Source organism: Saccostrea echinata, unplaced genomic scaffold (assembly GCF_033153115.1).
Source record: "Saccostrea echinata isolate AGI-Se365-2 ecotype Australia unplaced genomic scaffold, CSIRO_AGI_Sech_v1 ptg000032l, whole genome shotgun sequence".
Lineage (NCBI taxonomy): Eukaryota > Metazoa > Mollusca > Bivalvia > Ostreida > Ostreidae > Saccostrea > Saccostrea echinata.
In genome coordinates, this window is record NW_026889781.1 from 2,800,339 (window position 1) to 2,824,651 (window position 24,313).

Genomic DNA, 24,313 nt, shown 5'->3' on the forward strand with positions numbered 1-24,313 from the left:
AATTGTCAAATTTTCGGGACGACCTGTCCCTTCCTCAGGACAAAGAAAAAAGTTAAGAAGTCATAAAAACAAAGGAAATAGGGAAGCAAAAACAACTAGCACTACTACTAAACTACCAAACACTAAATATATACAATGTTACTTGTTTAATTTGGAGTTTATAAACAGTTGTGAACAAAGAAATCCGGAGCGCTATGAATTGCGTCCGGTCTATCGGGTGTACTCTGGTGAAGTGTGATTTACATAATTGAACGAATTAATTATCGCTAATTAATTACGACCAACAGTAAATCGTACATTGTCTTATTCTCTCAAAATAGCGTAACTCTACATGATAAAAAGAAATTAAAGAAAGATAATATGGAAGGACAATTTTGAAATATGAATTTGGATATATTATAAATTTGGAAATCGGAAAAAAGAAATAAACAAAAATGTAAGCTGTAAATATTTGGGTAGGTTGTTCCAGGATTGCTGATACGAATTAACGGTAAAGTTTACACTATATAGAGAGAATGAACTAGTTTGTTACAATCCGGGATTGGGTCTAGTTCACGTTCATCCTGGTGAAGTCATTAAGTTTGTTAATACCATTAGGGCGGAATGACTTCAGCCTGTGCATCCAGAACTTTTTCTTGCCTTTTCTCTGCGCGTCTGTCCATCTTGGATTATGGTCAATAACCACTACTGTCATGTCCTCCCATTTGTGACCTTCAAGGTTGAAATGTTCCCCAACGGGTTCATTGGGTTTTTTGGTCCGAATGGTAGAACGGTGATTATTGACTCTCCTGCGGAGATCTCCTGTTTCACCAGACATCTTCAGTCAGAGCAAGTTTTAAAGCCCCCGTTAGGTAATGGATTGTCCAATCTAGTTCTTACTACCATGTCCCTTACCAAAAATATTGCCTTCCTGCAAACATTTGCTGCAAGTCTGCAGCAAACATTGCTGCAAACTTGCTGCAGACATTGCTGCAAGCTTGCTGCAATGAAGCTACAGAAACCATGACAGCCTATACAAAGCCTTTGTGCTTGCAGCAAGTTTGCGGCAAGTATGCAGCAAGCTTGCAGCAAACATTTTACCATGCAAATGAAGTTTGCTGCAAGTCAGCAGCAAACACTGGATTTTCCAAATATGGAAACCTTGCTGCAAGCTTGCGGCAAACATTGCTGTAAACTTGCAGCAAACATTGCTGCTAACTAGTGGAAAGCAATATAATTAATGTTTTGGCACATTCCTGCATACAAGCAGCAAGTTCGCAGAAAGCCTTTGTCCTGATCTTAATCTGTTAATTATAGAGAAAATCCACCACCTGCGTCTGAAATGATGCAAGCTGGTTTCTGAAGTGTTGATAGTGTCTCTTTATGTTCTTAGACAATTTTCACAAACTAGTCTTCATAATTTTTTTTTTTTTGTTGACATGTACAGAAAATTAAAAACCTTTGCACATTATTTAACAATAAAATTGTACAGTTAATACCAATTTATTTGAAAACATTTAAACATTTATAATAATTGATTTGGAACCTTAAATACATTTAAAGAAACATACAAATGTAATATTGAAATAAAGATTATATTAAAATAAAGATTAAAGTTCATAAATAGATTAAGATTTGACTTATCAAGTACATGCTACTTAAACATGCTTTAAAGAGATAATTGTTTCATATTAAAATAAAAAAAAATCAGATCTTACCAATTAGATTTGTGTATGCCAATGTACACCTACATCCAGAATTATGCTTTTGTAATCATTCAACATGTTCAAAATGGTAAATATTCCTAACAAAATACTGAAACATCTACACTTCAATTCAAACATTTCAAAATGGCGAATTCTGTGTTGACCCGAGTACAATCTGCATTTCATTGGCTGATTTGACTTGTTTACTGTTCTTGCGAACTTCCTGCAAACATTCAATTTGTTAAATGTTTCCTGCAAACTTGCTGCGAACAACAGACTGGCGTGTATGTTTCTTGCAATGTTCCTGCAAACATGTTGAGTTCCTGCGAATTTGCTGCAAGCTTACAGCAATTGCTGCAATGTTTGCCGCAAGATCGCAGCTAGCGGCAATCATCTGCGAACAAGAAAATTTTCTTCCTGCAAACAATTTTGTTTGCTGCAAACTTGCAGCAGACTTGCTGCAGATCTGCAGCAAACATAAAAGTTTGGTAAGGGGTCCTTTAGGTTCCTCGGGCGTCTGTATGCAGCCAATGGGGCTCCTTAAAGACCTCTGTTATTCGTTTATTGGAGTGGAGAATTGGCAGATTCTTTTGAAGGATACCGCTGAGGTTCTAAAGGACGGGTATGTGGTTACCAGAGGGACTCTGCCGCTATTGTCTTTTTTCTTGTAGCGTAATAGGTTTTGCCTGTCATGTCTCGCCATCTCATCAATAGCAGTTTGTACGGTGCGGGCATTGTAGCCTCTCTTGCATAAGTGGGACTTAAGGAGACCGCTTTGTTCTTGATATAAGGCAGGGGATGAACAGATGCGCCGAATTCTGGTGACTAGACCCTTAGGCACACCCTTAAATGTGTGTGGGGGATGACAGGTAGTTGGCATAAGATACAGATGGGAATCTGTGGGTTTCGTGTGGAGACTGAACTCGATTTCACCATCAGTTAAGGTGGATGTAGTATCTAGGAATATGTTTTTCGAATTAGATACGTCTACTGTGAATTTGATAGACTGATGAAAGGTGTTGGCAAACGAAATGAATGCCTCGAGGCTCTCGCGACATTCCACCCACTTCATCTCTATATCGTCAATGAAACGCAACCAGCTAAGGGGCCTAAATGGTGCTTGAAGTAGCAAGTTGCGTTCCAGTCTGCCCATGAAAGTATTGGCATAAGATGGTGCCATTTTCGAGACATTTTCGTGACCTTGTATCTACTTAGTAGATCCGACACTTAGGATATACAGTGTTGTTGGTTTTTAGTGCTTTATATATATATATATATATATATATATATATATATATATATATATATATATATATATATATATATATATATATATATATATATATATATTGAAATATTAATGCATCCAATTTTAAACTTTACGTTCGCGTTTTTCTGTATTGCTCATTTGAACAAAGAAGGTTTTTAAAAAAATGTTCTACATTAACAGCTTTTATAGCTACTTTCAATAAGGTATTTTCCTTGGTATATACGAAGGTTTTCCCTACAAGCCATAGACAGTGAAAACAATTTAGTTTTTCTTTTCTGAATTAAATTTTTGTTTTTGTTATAGTAAAAAGCAACATTTTATGATGAAGTTTAATGATAAAAATCTTGCTTTTTTTTTTAATCTGGAAAACTACCCTTGACTAAGGAACTCATTAAAATTCACCACTATCCATATTTTTTTCTCTCTCTTTTTTAAGAATCAAATTACAGCCTACAGTTTCCATTACATTGTAAGAAGCTGATTTTTATGTCGATCGTGACACATAACGTTTCTCACCGTTTGAATTTAGCAAACAACGCTCTAGTCCTTAGAAGGTTAATTATTTTCGGTGAAATCTGTCCTTGAATCTCATGTCACTTATGAAAACTTCTCTTCTAATCTTCTATTGTGTAATGTCACTTCTATATTTTTTTCCTTTTCTGAAGTGAACAAACCAATTTTGAAACACTTTTGTTACAACCCTCTGGGCCGCTAACGCGTTTGACAAAGGCATTTGCTCAAACTTAATTATCAGAACACTTTAAAAATTACGACAAAAGTTCTCTGTCTCTAATGGCATATCAAACGTTGTAATATTCGATCTTTTCCATTTGTTTTGTATAATTTGCCATTTGAATTGTATAATTGTCCATCTTTATTATATTATATTATTATTATTATTATTTTTTTTTGGGGGGGGGGGGGTATTCTATAATTTTCAATTTTCATCCCATATTTTTTCATTGGTATTGCATTTTTGTTTTTATTTCTATTGTATAGTTTTTAGTTGTATTCTATAATTTTTCATTTGTGTTCTTTGATTTTTCATTTGTATTGCATAATTTTTATTTGTATTCCATAATTTTCCATCCGTATTGTATAATTGTTCATTTGTATAATTTTCATTTGTATTCTATATTTTTTTCATTTGTATTCCAAAATTTGTCATTTGTATTTTATAATTTTTATTCGTATTGTATAATTGTTAATTTATTATGTATAATTTTTTCATTTGTATTGTAGTTTTTTTTTTTTTTTTTTTGTTGTTGTTTTTTGTTTTTTGTTTTTTGTTTTTTGTTTTTTTGTTTTTTTTTTCAATTTTGATATATACTTTTTATTTGTATTCTATAAGTTTTCATTTGTATTCGAAAATTTATATTGTAAAATTTTACTGTACAAATGGAAATTATGCAATACCAAAAGGAAAAATTATGGAATGCAAATGAGGAATTGTACAATACAAAAGGGAAATTATACAACACAAATGCGAAATTGTAGAATACAAAAGGAAAATTATACGATTACATGTGTACACAATTCAAATTGAAAAAAAAATAGACTACAAATAAAAATTCTACAATACAAATAGAAATATAAAATACAAATATAAAATTATACAATACAAATAGAAAATTATACAATAAAAACAGAATTATACAATACAAATAAAAAGTTATACAATACAAATGGAGAATTATAAAATACAAAAAAAAAAAAAAAAAAAAAAAAAAAAAAAAAAAAAAAAATTACAATACAAATGAAAATATATATATATAAAAAAAACATTATATTGGAAATGAAAAACTTTTAGAATACATATAGAACATTTTACAATACAAATAAAAAATTACACATTTGGAGAATTTATAGAATTTTTAAGTATGCTGTTATACAATATTTTAAATGCTTCAAAATCGGCATTATACAATATACATTTTCCATACAGTGATACATATATTCTATGCTAAATTTGTTTCTGTTTTTAGCAAATAGCAAGAGTTTTAAGTCACATCTAGAGTCCTTAATAGGAACATTTATAGATGTACATGTACATGTACCTCCATCAAATAAAAATGGTAAGTAAGCATTATCCAGACACAACTTTCCAAGTGTTGATCTTGTATGTTACTTGTAAGAACTCATTCGGACACACTCTGTGCTTTATAATGTGTAAACAAATCATGATATGTCTGGCCCTTGGTCTGTGATCCTAATTAAAGGAGAAGACATGTTCGTTTTTGACTTCAAGGTAATTTTTTAATGAAATATAGAAATCATTATAACGAAAATGCCTTTAAATTTACGTGCAGATATCGATACCTGTTCTAGCAGTATCATAGGAAAACACTTGCAAAATCAAACACCAATGGTAGGGTTTCTTAGAACATACGGGTATGTCATTGGAAAAATTAAGTAACTTTTTGTACCTGTGTTTGAACAGTTTTTCATACCCATTAGTACCCTATTATAACAGTATAACAATATAAGATAGGATGTAGAAATTAATACATATACATGTTTGTGTGAAAAATATATTATATGTCTCTCGTGAGTCCAAACCAAAAAAAGAAAGAGATGAAGGACAGATCAGAGAAAATGTTTCAAGTGTGAAAAGGTCGGACACATTGCACCGAATTGTCCATTGCATAAATTTCAGTCGAAATCTATGAATCAGAAACCAGGTAACCACAAGTCTAATGTAGAATTCGTTTTGTCTCTTGATGAGAAAATGACAGTACCTGATAATTGTGATAGTGTTCATAAGAATAAGGTTGTGGTTAAGTTGTCAGGTGTATCGGCTACTGATGATTCTGTTTTAGAAACATGTTGTGAAACATGTTTAGATTTGGTGAATGGAGAAGTTGAGGGAAATGTTGTCTCAGTTTTAAGGGATATTGGATGTTCGACGGTGTTTGTTAACAGTTAATTAGTTTCAGGTGAGAATAAGACTGAGAGATCAAGGGTAATAACTCTGGCTGACGATACAAGGAGAACTTGCAGTGAGACAATAGTAAGTCCGAAAACGCTATACATTTCAGGAAAGGTACACGCTCTACATGTATGTCTTGATTCTCCTTTTGCTGATTTTATTATTGGCAACAATTTAAGCATTGTAGTACCTAATGACCCTTTGCCCATGATGAAGAAGGTGGAAGCAGTCCAAGATGAAGCATGCGTAGCGGTTCGAACTAGATCAGAGACAAGAAAACAAGAGGAGGCAGAAAAAACAAAGTTGGATGATTTAAAAGCATCAAACATAGAACATAAAGGTATGTTGTGTAACAGAAAGGAATTGATTGAGCATCAGAAAACTGGTGGCAGCTTGAAGTCAATTCTAAATATGGCACAAAATGGTCCACTTGAGGGCAAGTCGTACTTCAATTTGCAAAATGTTTTACTGTATAGAGTTTTTGAACAGAATTCTGGTAGAGTTTTCCAGATTGTTACTCCAAAGAAACTGCGCAGTAGTATTATGTCACTAGCTCACGAAACTGGCTGGACATCTTGGAAACAAGAAGACCAGTGAACGAATCATGCAAAACTTCTTTTGGCCGGGTATGTATAAGGACATATCTTGTCATTGTAAGTCATGCTGTATTTGTCAAAAGGGGACGCAAAAAGGGAGAACGACAAAAGCAAAACAGGCGCCAATTCCAGAGATAGACGTTCCATTTCCCAGAGTAGCGATCGACTTTGTGGGACCATAACGAATGACAGAAAAGAAAAGCAGATACATTTTGGTATATATGGACTATGCTACCAGATTTCCAGAGGCATTTCCAATGAAAAATCAAGAAGCAGAAAGTGTGGCAAATGCGCTTATTGAAATGTTCTCAAGAGTAGGTTTTCCTAAAGAAATTTTATCAACCCAGGGAACAAATTTTATGTCATCTCTCATATCAGAGCTGTGCAAATTGGTAAAAGTGCGTAAGCTGTCTTTTTTCCTATGTAGCTAGTAACACGAGCTTTGATTGGTTACAAAGTCGGGTGTAAATTTCCGTACACCTGACTTGCGCCGGGGGTAAAAAAAAATGAAGTCACAATGCATAGTTTCTCTATGATAAAAAGCATGACGTCAGGATGCCTTATACGACGTAGTAAATCTTATCAATAGCTTGAAATACAGCTGATTGGACTTGTTTATAAAGGATTTATTTGAATACATAGGTAATCGCAGGTGAGTTAAGGCTAGATATAGGCATTTTTATGCAAATAATGTAATTAAAATGCCAAAGGACTATGTCTATTATATAAAGTTAAAATTTATTGTCTAATACATACTTGGTACCCACGACATGAGATAGCCAGTACACATTATGACGTCATATTATAACGTCATTGTTCTGTACTACACAAGATTATAATGTATATCAACAAAAATGCTTCGGCGCAAGGGCATGCTCTATTTTATTTAATTGAAACAGGGTATATTTAGAAGCAAAATATTCCAAAGTTTGCTGGTATTGCTGCACAAATATCAGCAGCTCAGTTGTATAATTTCTATTTGTAATGTTTTAAGTTGAATAAGGGTAAAAATGTACAGTCCGGTATAAGTTTCCTCACATTCCGATCAAATGAGAAAATGCCTAGGATTTGTGCAGCAGTTTTATTAATCTATAGAATATTCTTCTTAGCATTATACAATTTTTATGTAAAAATAAATAGGGTAATCCCTTGCGCCGTAGCTGTTTTGTTGATGTGTTTTATTACCTCCAGTAGATAAGATCAGTGACGTCATAATGTGTACTGGCTATAAAATATCCTGGGGACTAAGTATGCATAAGAACATAAATCAACACTTTCTCTGAATAATAAATATACCTTTTTATGCGTTTTTATTAGCTCATTTGCATAGAAACGCCTATACCTAGTCTTAACTCGCTTGCAATAAATTCGTTATCCAGGTCCAATCAAGGGTGTACGGGGATTTACTCCTGGTTGTATTCCATACGCCCTTCGGCCCTCCCGAATGAAACGACATGTTTTACTCCCATAGATCTTCTGTATGCCTTCGGCCTCAGGGTGTATGGAATAAAACCTGGGGTAAATCGCAGTACACCCTTGATTGGACCTGGATAAGTAATAACCTACCCCTTATCATCCTCAAGCAAACGGACCCTTAGAACGATTTAAGAGGACGCTTAAGCAAATTTTGAATGCATATGCAATTGTAGAGCTATTAAAATAGGATTTCCATTTACCATATGTACTTTTTCCTACAGGAATGTTCCGAATGAAACGACATGTGTTACTCCCTTTGAACTTCTTTATGCCAGACATGTCAGAGGACCAATAGACATCTTAAAAGAGCAGTGGGAGAAACCAACCGAGGAACAAGCATCAGTCCTAAGTTATCTTATGGAAACCTTGGGAGGAATGGAGACAGTGCGTAAGATGGTAACGGAAGTGGAATCCCAGCAAAAAAGAACCAGAAAAGATATTACGACAAAAACGCCAGAGTTGGAATTCTGAAGTAGGTCAGAAAGTGTAAGTGCTGTTGCCGAAATTATTGGCGCAATGGAAAGGTCCATACATGTATTAGGTGACAGAAAAAAAGCCGCGTTGATTTCAAGGCCAGGCTGTCCAAACAAAGAGACTGTTTATCGTATAAATATACTGAAGGAATGGCTTGAGAGAGAGTCGGAGGAAAACAGAAAGTCTGAAATTATGGCATGCTTGAATGTTATTTCGAGTTGAGCCAACAACGATGTTCAGACGAAGTGGTGTCAGATAAAGTTCCGACCCTTTAACAGACAAAATCATCAGCTGACCTACAGTATTCAAAAGACCTCACCACAGAGCAAAGGGGTCAGATTCAGAGGTTAGTGGAAGAATTTAATGATATTTTTACGATGTTCACAAGAAAACACCTTTGACGAAACACTCAGTGAAAACTTTTACGGATGAAACCATATCCGATTCCATATGCCTTACAAGACCAAGTGAAGCGGGAATAACAGCAAATGATGGACCCTGGTATCATTGAGGAAAGGGATAGTCCGTATTGAGTGACAAATCGCTGGAATTCTGGGTCGACTTCCGGGAGTTTAATAAAGTAACGGAAATTTGACCCTAGACCAATGACTCGAATAGATGCCATTTTGTTTAAGATCAGCAAAGCTAAATTCATAAGCAGACTAGACTTAAAATTGGCAAGTATCAATAGACGAGGATGCAAAACGGAAAAGTGCATTTGTAACTTCATTTGGCCATTTAAGTTTTACATTCATGCCATTCGGGATGGTGAACACACCGGCAATTTTTGTACATGGAAGATTGATAAGTAAAGTTTTTACAGGGCTTGAAGATTCCACAAAGGCTTTTATTGACGATATTGGCATCTATAGCAACACCTGGATATATATAGAACTGTCATTCTTGTTTTCAAAGTTCTGCATGGATTAGCTCCAAATTATTTAGATGTTTTTAAGTATGTATATGAAATAAACAGCAGATCTACTAGATTAAGCCAAAGCAACGCACTGTACATTCCGAGGGCAAAAACAGAATATTATAGAAGATCTTTTACAATTTACGGCTCTCAAATGTGGAATGAATTGCCAGAATTTTTAAAATGTAATCCCTCATTACACAGTTTTAGATCAGCATATGTCAGAAATTATTTTCAGTCTACAAACTAACAAAAATGTACAAAAACCCTATTGATTATGTTCAGTTTTATGGAAGTTTTACATTATATCATGTGTAAATATTATTTTTATTAGACCACGCTTTTTTCATATTCTTTAATATTTATTTGTTTCTGTACATACTCTTGCTGTCTGTTTAAAAGTTTTCAGGACCACAATGTAAACTAGTTTTCTAAACTAATTGTGCTATCCTGTATAAATAAAGGACATTATTATTATTATTATTATTATTATGATAGGACACCGTGAGCATCTGAGAACAGTGTTTTAAGCGTTGAGAAAAGCAAATTAAGCAGCTCGACCTTGAAAAATGTGAGTTTGGTTTCAATGAACTTTGCTTTCTGGGTCACACTGTAGGAAGGGAAAAAATGAGGCCAATGATATCAAAAGTAGAATGCATTGAAAACTTTCCCATTCCAACTACAAAGAAAAAGGTAAAGTCATTTTTAGGGATGATTGGGTTTTAACGGAAGTTCCCAATTTTGCCACTTCAGCACTTCTGCTTACAGAACTGACGAGCAAGAGAACGCCTAACAAAATGAAATGGACTAGGGAACTTGATTGCTCTTTCTAAGAGCTAAAAGGTAAGTTACTATCAGAACCAGTTCTTCGAAGTCCAGACTTTAGTAGATCATTCATTTTGCGCACAGATGCAAGTGCGATGACAGAACAAGTGTTTGAAAATGGTAAACATCCAGTTTGTTTTCTTAGCAAAAAGTTTAGTCCTGAGGAGAGAAATTATGCAGTCGCAGAATAAAAGAGTGCTTTGCTATTGTGTGGGCAGTTTCAGAGTCTCAGGGTATATTTAGAAGGTAAAACATTCGAAATTGAGATTAATCATGCGCCTTTACAAGGGCTACGAAGGTAAAAATTATCAAATCAACGATTGTTACGTTGGAATCTTCTTTTGCAAGAGTTTGTGTTCTTGATTAGGTATATTCGTATTACAGAGAATTCAGTCGCAGAGTGATTGTCAAGGTTATGTTTAGATGATGTGGCTTAGTAATTATCTGATGTTACTTTTGTTGCTGGATATTTATGTTTATAAAGCTGTTTTGTATATAATCTGAATTTGTTTATTCTCAATTTCAGTTTGTAAGTTTGGTCGGAGTAAATGCTCTTTAGTCTTATAAGAGAGAGGTATGTAACAAACTGACTTTCTTTATTTTATTGCTTCCTAAACACCCTTGGTTCACCCTTCCGGCTATTATATAATAATCCTGCGGGAACCCATGAATACCTGTGGTTCTCATGGTAACATAACATCCCTGTGGGGAGCCCCTCGTTTTCACTTTAAATAGTAAGGTAAAGGCATGCACAATGTAGAACCTGGGAAAACATCAACAGATAGACGTGCTCGTCTAGTGCTACCAGGGGCCTGCTCTAAGAAAAAAAACATCAGGGTCTTTTGCTTGGTTTTGCCTTTAAAGTCTCATTACAGAACGTTAATAGCTTTCGTTAATATGAGGGCTCTCAGGTGCTGAATTTATTAGCGGCTGTTGTATCAGTGAATAGCCTTTTCCATGTTATGGTGTTTGACAAAGTCCGTAGCGTGTGAGTGAACTATGGAGACCATCAACACACATCTCTAAAACCTGTTTGTGAGTTATATTACCTGGCGGTGACCCAAATGGAACATTTTATTATGATTTAAAGTTAATATATGAACAACAACGTTGTGAAAGTTTGACAATAATTCATATTGTGTATTTAGAACTTAATTATAAATATCTAGTTCTATTGAAAGACACTTGAAATGTACGGGACCAGGCGTGGGGCAATTGACTCCTGAACCTAAGAGAAAATACCCAGTGTGCAACACAGCCCTCCTAAAATACACATTGTTCCGTGCAACCTTTAATAAAAGAAGGTGGACAAGTCTATTACAAAAAAAGAAAGATTTTCGCACTTACTGACGAGGAACAGGGCAAACTGGACCAATCTATTCAAAAAGAATTATCGCACTTACGGATGAGGAACAGGGTAAACTAAACAAAGGCATTTTTTTGATTTATTATATTTTGCAATTCTTTGGTTAATTTTCTTTGTTGAAATTTCTGTTTATCTGTTCTCACATCCTCACAATACTACCAATAAGTACAATGTATTCCTGAGGTCAAGACAATGAAAGGAATTCTGCAGTCCCAGGGATTCTCAAGATACCTCAGGATATATTCGTTTACCAGGATGTCAAGGAAAATTCTTCGAAATCCTTGTTACAATACCATCCTGACAATTCCTGGGGCAACGAACCAGGATTTTCCTGAGATTTCCTGTAATTTTTCACCAAGAAAGCTTGAGAAGTTCTAAGGAAATCTTGTAATATCCTGGTCTTTTTTCGCAAGGGTGACAGCTTTTTATTTAAAATTTTATGATAGAATTCCTGAGCCCATGAATTTTGCCAGTATATCAGTAATACAGGAAACTTTTCGAATACGATAATTTTTCAACATATTTGGTGTTATTACCCAGTCCTATTTTACATTGTCCTTTTCGTTTGTGTTTTATTTCACAGAACGTGCATTTATGTTTATTTCACTTTTTTATGCGTTGACCTGTGCTGTTGGTTTCAAATATCTTTGGTAACTTTTTATTGAAGTGGCAGAGGCATACAAAAGTTATCTTTGTCACGCCCAAGTATATTAATGAAGGAGACGTTTGCTCAGTTAAAATCTATAAAACTAAAAACATTGAACCATGAATAAAACTGAGACATATCACTAGTTTGAATAATCAACTGTGCCTTGGCACAAGCCCTTAAACAGGTCGAGAAAACCTGTAATTTTTAACATCAGAAAAAAAATTACATATCAAATAATTGTTTATATTCCCATTTTGTCGCGTCAGTAAATACTAATTTCATGTGGAATCATTGGACCAAGATTATTGTCACTAAGATGACCACACGTATTATCTTGTGTTGGCCATTTCAAGTTTTAAATCCAGTATTGTGATAGCTTTGTGATGGGATTTCAATGTATTATTTAACTGAGAAAAACAACACGTCTCCTAATGTGATCATGGAACATCTTTATTAAACAAGTTAAAACCTAGTTTTTGTAATTTTTATAAAAGCAATGAAAATGAGTTTCAATCGTCTTTTCCGTATTACAATAAATTACAATAAATATGGCCTTTTAGATTTACCGAAGCGACGTATTTGTAAAAATGTAGGAAGTAGACCATCATGCTCTGCTATTCATTTATTGGATTGGACAGCTGTTCATAGGAAGCTCCTCTGATAAACTCAATAACAATTGCCATATGAGGTAGATATCTCAACTTGTTAAACCGGGTCAAGACACATACAGGCTTGACGAGTCAAATATAGTGGACAAAGGAATCGCGTTCAGCTTCAAGGAAGCACATTACAGTACGCTGCATCTGAACCTTAAAAAAACATTTTTTTTTTTCTCAAATGAAAAAGATACTATCAAATTCATATGGGGTTTAGTGCCTGATCATGAAAAGCTAGAAATATGATGTCTTTACTTCATGGTAAATCTGCTTCAGATAATCCCATTGTAATTACAGACATTCCTTACTTACCCTCTGACTTTGGGTACTGATGATCTGATGTTCATTGAAAAAAAAAAAGTTTAATCCATATAGTTTTTACGACTTAATGGATAACATTATTGCTGAAATACCTTGTAATACTTTCACAAGAAATATGATGAATTTTCTTGTGGGCATTGTGAAACATTGGCGCTCTCCTTGAAAAATCGCTTCAGAAAAGGATGAATAATTACAATTGTTTGGTGCTGTCTATATCATTAAGAATTTTGTGAATTGCAGTGGGCAACTAACCATGTTTCGATAGTTCAGATAACTTCGTAAGTTTTACTTTCAAGTCCTACCGCGACGCCATTCTAGTTTCCAATTTTACGATTGGAAACGACAAAGTGAAATTAGTTACAAAAATCCTTGAATTGCGTTCAGTAAAAAAAGTAAACAGACAAAAGAATTTAATTTAATACAAAATACAAATGAAAAATGCAAATAAATTATTTTTATGGCTGAAAATTGCAATGCTGAAATTAAATCATCTACTTTCGCCAGCATTACCATGATAACCCAATTCCGTTAGCATTCCTTGCTTTGACATAGTTTTAAACAGCAAATGTAGCATCGGGATGAGGATCAAGATATGGATAACTAACATTGAATTAGCAAGCAAAGGAAACATCCAAATCAGCATTGGTACTGTAACAAAATTAGTTCCTTGCACTGAATAAATAACAGATTGACACACATTTTGTCTTTTTATAACTTTTTCCTACTAAAGTTGCCCATCAATTTTATTTTATGGATACATGTATGACCTATAGATAACCCCTAACAAGAGCACAACATTCATTTTTCCAGCGGTGTTTGTAGATTTTGCGTGTATAGTAATAAACATATGCAATTTTTTTAAAGAATTAATAAGTATTGATGTCATGTTCATTTCCCGTTGTCATGGCAACAATATCAGCACAGAAATATTTGTTTTTGTTATTTTTGGAGAACATGGTAAATTATTCTTTAAACAAATCAAAAAACATTCTTATTAGATACAGAAAATGTATTCACATAAAGGCGGCTAAAAATCATTGATTTTCATACGGATTTATGAACCCGTAACTAAGTAAATGGATTTCCTTGGATAAAGTCCCTTAATATGTCCAAAATGTTTTTAATTCTGTTTGAGCATTATGTAAGACAACACCAATTATATACCAAAAGCTATTGAAATAATAAACTTTTGGCTTTCCGTGAAATGCTCAATGTTCGCTGTTTATGACTCTTAAAACATTCCTTTGAAGAAAATGCTCCGGGCAGCTTGATATATCTACATCGAGAAAAATGTTGTATTCCAACACATTTATTCATAGAAATGGCTTTTTTGGGGAAATGATAAAATATAGCATAATATTGATATGATACAGGACGGAATTGTTAGGATAAAATATAGCATAACATTAATATGATACAGGACGGAATTGTTAGGAATATTCAAAAAGCACCTCAAAAATATATAAATATTTAAAATTAATTTGAAAGGCTTATTTCATTTAAGAAGACAATGCTAATAATACTGTCGATATCAATATCTTTTGGCATTTCGCTCCATGCTGAGATAATTCATGAAAACACTACATGTGATGGGTAAATGCTTTATTTTGTTAAATGTTTGTTTGAATGTGATATATATATATATATATATATATATATATATATATATATATATATATATATATATATATATATATATATATATATATATATATATATATATATATATGATTATAAATGCACTATTTTTTTTCTTAATATTTCAGAATAGACGGGGTAATATGTTGCTTTGGATTCAAATGGCATGAAGACTACAAGAAATGCATCAGTGAGTAAAAAAATGTGGAACTAATTTTTAGCTTACGTTTATCACATCGGTACAATTATTAAGCTTAAAAATTCTTCATTATTCGTTTATTGTTATCACAATCGAAAATTGATATTTTACAGAGTGTAGCCCTGGGTACTATGGACATAGCTGCTCTCAAGTCTGTCCTTTTCCTACGTACGGGGAAATGTGCGAAAGCGTATGTGTATGTGATGAAAAATCATGCTTTCCACAGACTGGGTGTGTCAACAAGACAAGTACGAATTTATTAGCGCTTTATTATGATTGTCTCTCTAATATTTCTAACTGCAGTACCGTTCACGGTAGCTCAGTCGGTAGAGCGCTCGCTGCGTGAACGGGAGGTCGTGAGTTCGAATCTCGGCCGCGACTGACCTAAGTCGATAAAAATGGGTAGCAACTGTTCCCTCGCCATGCGCTCGGCACTTTGAAGTGAAAGTTGCGGGTCCTTCGGATGAGACCTTAAAAACCGAGGTCCCGTGTCACGGTAGGCGTTGGCACGATAAAGATCCCTCTCTGCTCAATGGCCCTGAGTGCCGAGTAAAGGTCAAAATATGAAGCCCTTCACCGGTATATGGTGACGTCTCTATATGAGTGAAAAATTCTCGAATGGGACGTAAAATAACACATTATCAATCAATCAATCTAACTGCAGTAAAATGCTTTGCAAGAATTTGAATTCAAATTTAAGTTTCGACATTTTGATTGTTTCTTCGATTAACACACAATATATTTCAAATGATAAGATGAATGGGATATCAAGTGATGTCCATCCTGAACCTAACACGTATATAGAAATGTTGTGCTATGGTTTTGGAAAAGATGCCATACAAATCCTGCTATTTATTCACCAAAATATAGAATCACACAGTATAACCATCTGATAAAAAGGAGTTTTTAATGTTTGTCAGAAAAGCTATAAAGAAAATCAAAGATGATTGAAGACACAATGTACCGATTATCAGAATGGGAAAACATGTGGCAATAAAAGTATAACATATAATGTATCTGCTCGCTTACAAAAATTTTGCTTTAATCGTTGTGACTTCAGAATAAGAATCGAATTTATAACAGAAATGCAAATAAATTTCGCATAAACTGCGGGAAACATTTTAAGATAAATAGCCTTTTCTTGTTAAGTTTACAAAGTGTAATATCCATTTGTCCAAATCAGATTTTATCACTACACAAGAATATATATATATATATATATAGATAGATAGATATATAAAAAGAAAACTCCATTCAGGATCGCTTCCTGGCGAGCTTTTAATTATTCAATCAATTGTTCGCTAGCAAGAATTTAGAAGTACCGGGTATCTCGAAATTCAGTTACATAATTAAAAACCCCGATGATACATGTATGCGAACAGATAATTTGTGAACTGGTTTCTGTAGCCTGTCAAAAGAACGATCACAGTCTTTTCTGTACAGAAATATATTTAGTATTTGATTCTTCCCTTTATTAAGCTCTTTGTTTTCTACAAAAATATAAGATCTTCCTCACAGGTACTTTCACTTCTACATTTTTTTTCCGAATTCACTTAAGTGCGATCTCTCTGAATTGTCAAAATTTTAATGAATGTTTTTATTAGAAAGGTGACCAGGAGTCCTAAGTTGGGCTTCTTCAGATCCTTGCATGTGTAGCTATCTATGTAAGAGGATCAAATGATATGATTTTAAGCAGATTGCCATTTATCCCAGTGAGAATTTTCTCATTTATCACAATGGACGTTATTATTTTCAGGATTTAAGTTCACTATTCAAAGTCCAAATTTTAATGCATCAAAATAACTACATATGAAAGTATTATTATAAAATTTCTACTTGTGATGTGCAGAACGCTTTAATTTATAACATACTCTACACAATTTTGAAAACGGTTTGGAAACATGTTGTCTTCTAAACTGTTGTGCCTATAAAAAGAATTCAAACCATGCAATGAATGTGCTGTTTCATTTCATTTAGATAGCAACTTCAAGAGGGTAACACTGAGGACCGCGGAAACCACTTCAAAAGGTAAAATTAAGGTCGACATCTAGCTCGTTTCAAGAGCAGATAAAAGATTGCGGCATATTTTGAACAAAGGTATAAAAGTAATGTAAAATCAATTAATTTCGAGGAATTTAGAAAAAGAAACAATCCGTATACTGTCTTTTGTCATAATAATAAGTGGTCTGGTTATTTTGATTTTCTTTTGCTTACCTTCTGATGAAGGGAGTAGCAGAAATTTTGATAATATCTGAAGGTCTGCACAGATCCATATGATCATTTGCCAAGATAAAATAATCTTTTCTGTTCAAAGAAAAACTCCACATCAATAGTCAGAATCATTCAGTAAGAACATTAAAATTTAGTTTTAACGAAAATATCGGAACCTCAGAATATACTTTGCAATATCAGTAATTCGTGTATGGTATATATTGGTTTTTATATTGTTTAAGTTTTCATGTAAGAGAGGGATTATTTTTCAGTTGTTTAACCCCTTGTATAGTCAAAAACTTACGCAGCTCTGCTAAGGCTGCATAAAAAGGGAGGGGCCTAAATTATTCTGAAATGCTTACTGTGACATCACACAAAAATAGCAATGCCTCGCAATAAGAGAAAAATGAAGTAATTTGCGATTTTAAACTGCATAAGAGTAATGAACCTCATCAAAACTTACCACTACATTCACTTTTATCGCTAGTTAGGTCCCATACTGCAAGATAGAAATAAATCACTGGTCGCCATGCACTTGTCGAAATGACGTCATCATGGTAAAATATGATGCATTTTATGGGCAGTGAGAGGCGGATTAAATAATTTTTTTCACAGCAAAAAAAAATGAATTTTATTAGAATGTATTGATTTTTTTTTTTTTTTTTTTTTTTTTTTTTTGACAGCGTCTGCATGTTTCACGGAGAGGTGCTTCATTAAATCACCGTTTCGCAAGGGCATACACTTTTTAGATCTTGACCATATTTCTAAATATACACAACGGAATCATTCCTTAACATGGAAAGTGCTACTGCTTTCCTGAAATCGAAAGCAATACTTAATAAATGCATAAAATATCTGGTAAAGGTCACACTAATTTCGACTAGAGCTAAGTATCTTGAAATTTAAACTAATAAAATGTAATTTCTATTTAAAGCAGCAGCAATTTCCAAAAACAATAAGATATGTAGAAACAATTTGTCATTTTTTTTTTTAATTTTAACTAGGGTATGCCCTTGCGATATTGAAATTTGTTCATGATCTAGATACAGTACTAGTACACATTACATACATTTAAGACGTGACTGTCAAATAACGTGACGAAACCAAATTCAATACTAGAGCGGGTATACAATGTTGTTTCAATTAATATTAAAATCATCTGATACTCAGCTACGTTTAGGAAAGACTGAGTTCAAATCTGTGAGGCACCGTATGGGAAGTTTCATTGTGACGTCATTAAAAATTTAACAAGCGACAAAAATCTATTTGAACACATGATCGTGCGTAAATAACAATTTGCATTCAATTATTTGATCAATTATTTATAAAGGCATGTAATTAACATGAAAAGTGCTACTGGTTTCCTGAAAGGTCACACTAATTTCGACTAGAATGCACATTACCGGCACGGCCGCCATATTGATTTTAGATCCGCGCGTGAGGTAGCGCGGTGTTAAAACTTAGCAACGTATCAACTATCAATGGGCGCCGCCATTTTGTTTTCAGTGGAAGCGAGAAAAAGCCCAGCGCCGTTTGAGCGATTAAAAAGGCGGAGGTTTGGGGGCTGCCGCCCCCAATATAAGAAGAAAAATACAAAGAATACCTGTACTTACCTAAAATGCTATCATCAAACAAGTCAACACTTCCGATAAGATTTTCCGAGTTTGAATTTAGTGGTGCAAGTGGAGTCAGCTGTTTTTTGCACCTGTAAACTCGCTTGATTAGTTCTAAAAATGCCTTGAATTTGTCATCAGCGTCTTTCAGATATTTCTTTCTGATACAATACTCGACTAAATAGCCGTCATAATGTTGCTTCTGTGTTCCTGTCTTCGGTAAGGATTTCTTTACATTCCACGTCGACTCAATCAAATTTGTGCACGCATCAGTTTCTTTATTTTTGAACTCAGTGGAATGGTTAACAGTTAAATGTGTATTACCCTCACTTCTTACACTAGAATACGCCTTCCAACGATCCGATAAAATTGTTGTTCCCGGGTAGACAAAATTTTTAATGATTGGAATCAGAGTATCCGCACTTCTATCGGCCACAACTTGAAAAGAAAAAAAAAACACTTCTTAGACTCCTTCTCTATTCTTCCAAATACCCAGACTCCGTCCACTCGCTTTCTTCTGTGAAATTTCCGCTTCCCAAATTTACTTTCATCAATTTCGACATGTTTTCCAGGCCTTCCAATTTTTTCACTGTCTTGTTCCAATACACAAACACATACTTCCCTTGCAAAATTTTTCCAATCAACAATTGTATGTTCTCTCCCAATTTTAAGTTCCCTTGATATGAAATTACCTGGAAGTTCGTACACCCAATAATATGTCAATTTCACTGCCTGTTCTAGTAATAAATGTGTCCCAGAGAACCAAGATCCTTTTCAAATGGACGTTTTCTTATTGCATTTACGATTAGTGCAGCTCCAGACAACACCGTCGGAGCTATAAGACACGTCTTCAACCAAATATAATTTACCTGAATGGCAAACTTCACAATCTCCTTTGAAATTTCCTAGAAGATCCAATTGCTGCAGCCAATCAATTAAAAACCTTCTTTCTCTACATAATTCGTAAATGTCGTCGTAAACGAAAGGCATAGTAAATCAGCTGATTTCGTTTTATTTACGTCATTACATCATTTTAATCAATCAAAACGTTGGAAAAAGTCACGTGGTTAGCAACGTCACGACTTTGGAATGTGGACGATAACTTTAGATACAGAGGTTTGTTTTGAAATCGTTTATAATTTGGATTAATATACTTCGTTATATAGACGAAGTTTATTAGCATAAAAAAACGCAAGGAATTCAAAAATCATATAATTTTGCCATTTTATTGCCTTTTTAACGAAATCGGCACGCTGACGCGTGCCTCATATATAGAGGACAAGCACGTGCTACTTCCCTTATAATGCTACGTACTGGTAAAGTGCAGTTGTCCCAAATCACAACATTTGATAACAATGCTGCCGAGTTATTAGACGCAAATCTTGCGTCATAAATGAAGTCACTAGCCTTAACTTGACGCAGTACAAGTGATCAAGAGGAGTGGATCAATTAGTTTGATAATTACAAATATGCTTAAATAAGTATTTAACCATCCCCAATGTGTAAATCTAATCAATAAAATTAAAAGGAAATAATGTATTTTAAAACAATGATATATATTTTTGATTTATTTGGGTGCCATGGAGCTGTACAAAGACAGAGAATGTAAAGAATATCGTTAAAACGATAAGTGTATACCTGATTAACTTCAAAAGTGCAAGGGCATAGACTAAACTGTTTGAACTGAAATATGGAATATTAATTGCTTATATAATGAATATTTTGAAAAGTGCTGGTAGCTGATTCTGCTCGGCATAACATTATTTTTATTCATGAAATTTGCGCATTTTCGGCAAAATTACGAGTATTTCCGAAACAGCTCAAACTAGCTCCCAACACATTTCGGGAAGCCGATGTAAATCTTTTTAATATGTGTCAATTTTTTTCTCCAAAAACATGCGTATGCCCTTGCACTAGCCTCATTTTCTACATTCAGCTGAACAAATTTTATTTTTGTACAAGTCACATGACACACAGGTGATATATGCGATGTAACTAGTACTCAGTAAGCCACAAACCTATGCATTATGGATATCAATATAACCTTACCTACATGTTTACAGTAACTTTGTTATAAAGATTTTTAAAAATTAAGCGTATTAAGAATAAACTAAGATCGCATTTTCCATTTCCTTCCTTAAAATAGCCGAGCATTAAGTAGCTTTACAAAAATAAATTCAGTTTAAAAAAGGTATGTTTTTATCTACGTTCATATTCAGTAGATTTTTTCGTAGTACGCTTTAACAGTGCTTTAAAAAATTAGAAAACGAAAAGACGAAAATTGCCCTAAAAAAATCTAAATTACACATTATTTTTTTATGGCATTTAGTAAATTACTTTTCATTGTAAATAGAAATTTTCTTATTGCTTGTAAGATTTTTAGCTTGTATTTATTCGTTTTCTTTGTTTTGCACTGTCTTTCTATTTCTCCATAAACTCCGACCAGCAGCAGAGTCGAAGTTTACGGAGAAAGCCGAGCGTTTGGTTGAACTTTCACATAGTAAGGCTAATGTCTGTAAAAAGTTGATGAAGAAATACTCAAGAATAATACGGCCTGATATGTGTATGCCAGTTTACTGATTAAGGTTGTTGGTAAAGACGGCCAAGCTTTTTGAAAAAGCTCTACTTGTTGTACTTTAACTGTAGTAATATCCAAATGTATAACGCTATAAAGTATTACTTTCGATCTCCATTACTGGAACTCTTCAAATTAGAGGCGCGTTTGGTCGTCTGACTGGGGTAACAGTGAAGAAACATCGTGGTGCCGATTTAAATACGATTTTGAATGTTAAATGTACCATTTCGTCATTCCATTAAAGAATTGAAGAACTGATAGACATATGTGGGAGTGCAAATGCCCTGAATTTACCATCCATTGATTAAAAATTACTTTTTTGAGGCATGTACATTGAATTTAGAGATGAACCGTCAGCACTTGTCAGCATCTTCATGTACAGTGTAACAGATCGACATCAACATATTTTTTTTATGTAATACTGTCCCAGAAATCCCAAGAGATTTCTACATTTACTGACTTTTTCATGAAAGAGCGCACTAAGAACAATAACTCTTCCATGGTGGAAATGTAAAGTATTACTTATTCCACCCTAACAGATTCATCACGTTTAGTCCTGTACAAAGATAATTCTTCATTGGTTGACCTATTCCAGCTCTCTGCCAAACATATTTTATTTTTCTTGACCACCTTTTTTTCTCATAGGAAAGTGATAAAGTATTCCAAATAACTTTAAATGGCTATTTTCTCTTTTTTTGGAAAATTTACATTCATTAATAATAAAAATTATATATATATATATATATATATATATATATATATATATATATATATATATATATATATATATATATATATATATATATATATATATATATATATATATATATAAACATCTAAAAAGATTTTAAAAAAAAAAAAAAAAAAAAAAAGATTAATCAGTGTCTAGAACAATTTCTTATTTATTTTTCAAGATGAAAATTTATCAGCATGGCACATTTCAACGGTTAAAATTGAAGTAGTTGCCCATTTTTTTTTTCCCATTTTCTTATGTTTCTTTGCAATTGTGTACAGAAGTCCATGCACATTTTGTTTCTTATTGAATATTCATTCCTGTCTTTACCTGTTTCTATATGAATTGTGTCATTATACATATGCACTGAGTCAAAATATTTTAAAAACCTTTACAAATGTATTTTTCATTTTTTTTAATGTAAATAATTGTTCACCAAAGATAAACAGTACCGATTTTTTGTTTTATTTTGTCTTTAAATGAGTGTACATTCAATTATAATTTAAAACAACAAATTTTGCTGTCTTAATAAATGTGTAGAATTATACTTTTTAATACTTTTTTTGCATATTCTCTCCTCTGAACTATTGAGTAACATTAAAATGATCTAATGGACTGCCGATCAATAGTTAGCGAATTTCGGACCGGTGATCTATTGAGCTGGCAGTTCATATATGTCAGGTAATAAGTGCCAGAAGTGCTAGTAATAAGTGCTCAATGTGGTTTAACGCTCTCGGCATTTCGCTTTGTAGAGTAGATCACAACTAGGGTTGAGGCCAGCACAGGTTATGTTAGCCCCCTATGGATAAATAAAAATTGTTCGCAACATTTTCTCTCTAAGGGGGCTTTTATAATCAATGTTGTCTAAAAACAAACCGGCCGGGGGCCTGTTTTACAAAAGAACTTATTACTAAGACCAAAATTTATTTCTGCATATACATGTTATTTTATGATTAAAATTATGTCGAAAATGGTTTTAGTCTTTTTAAAAAGGAATGTAGTAAGATATTTTTTTTACACTAGCAATAGCAGAATCATCAATTTTGCAAAATTTTACAATCAACTAAAGTTTTTGGTGTAAGTTATAAATTCGTTTGCAAAACAGACCCCTGGCAGTTATTGTTTGTTTGATATATATATATATATTTTAAATAAAGTACTTTAAGATAACAGATTGATGTATAACGTGTAGCTTCAAATACGAACATCTGCAATTTTATAAAACAGAATCGTTCACAATACGTAAGAGGAAAACGGCGACTAAGATTGGCAATAGAAAAAAAAATCATTTTTCCCCTGCAAAACAGGACAATTTCAAGAAGGAAATATATTTTGAGTAAGACAGCTGTTAAATTGCATATATGTTTTATAGACTTTCTAAATGCAGAACTCTTAACTATAATTTAAATATTCAATACAAGCAAAAAGATACTCTGAATTTATTTTGATTAAAAAAGCAGAAGAGGAGGAAGATATTCTTTTAAAGTAAAAATGATTCAATCTGTTGACTATTCAATCTGCTCATATAACTGTTCAATGCAATTTCTAAATCCATAAACTAGCTATTAATTTAGTCCACATTAATTTAGTAAATCAGTCTTCCATATACGTTTTATATTAAAATGTTTTACACTAGAAAAAATCAGGTAAAGAAAACTTTTTTGAATGCCGAGATCACTGCTTAAATTGAGCACCATTTTCGTTTTTCAAAATGTATCTAAGTACTTATATTGGAAAATGTGAGTCATGGAACATTTTTGAGGGCAATTACACTACATGTAATCATCAGTTGTGTAATCTATAAGGTTTTATGACCTTTTTATTCGTCAATACAGATAGCAGGTTACTGATACGCGTATACGTACAGTACCGACCAGACACAACCTAACACCAGAGCGAACCCAAAGCGCACCCCGGGTTCGCTTTCTGGGTTCGCTCGGGGTCCGCTACGGGTCCGCTTTCAGAATATTTGGGTGCGCTCTGGGTTCGCTGTGGGTTCGCATTGCGTTCGCTCGGGGTCAGCTCTGGGTCCGCTAGAGCGAATCCGGCGTTCGCTTTCTGGGTTCGCTTTGCGCACTCATGCGTGAAGCGGACCCCGCTTTAATTTTGCCGCCAGTAAGCTCCGCCCCTTGTTTATTCCAAATACAGTAGTGAAATCGATCATTGTTGTTTTTTGTGGCG